Source organism: Oryzias melastigma, unplaced genomic scaffold (genome assembly GCF_002922805.2).
Source record: "Oryzias melastigma strain HK-1 unplaced genomic scaffold, ASM292280v2 sc02929, whole genome shotgun sequence".
In the NCBI taxonomy this organism is placed as follows: domain Eukaryota; kingdom Metazoa; phylum Chordata; class Actinopteri; order Beloniformes; family Adrianichthyidae; genus Oryzias; species Oryzias melastigma.
In genome coordinates, this window is record NW_023419499.1 from 2,250 (window position 1) to 2,800 (window position 551).

The window sequence follows — 551 nt, forward strand, 5'->3', positions numbered from 1 at the left end:
GGAGCATTTCCATGTCAGGCAGAAGAAGATGAAGAACAAATATTCATTCGCTTAAGAATGCAGCCCGACTGCTGTGGAGCTTTAACTAAATTCAGTGTTTTTTTTGTTCTGTTTTTTAAACATTTTTTTTCCCAAACTGTTTATTTTATTATAGTATGAAAAACATTTGGCATATTTTCCATCATCATCTGCTTCACTCTTTTACCTTCAGTCTTTGTAAAATAGTAAATGTACATATTTAAATACTATGCTTTAAATCAAGATGTGATCAACTGCTTCATTTCTGTTTTAATACAAAATAAAACAAGATGGTTTTTCATTGAGTGGGAGGATTTGATGATACTGACCTGAACAGATGATCTCCACATTAAAGTTATAATTATAAGACGTTTCAGTTCTCCTCATAGACACCACAGATCCACAGTCCAGTGATTTACACACATCATCCACACGGTCCAAGTTCCACCTCAGATTATCATAGTCTTCAACCTCTGCTTCCCAATCTTCCAGAACCTTCCTCTCCAGTCTGCCAGAGCAGCGGCTGGCTCCTC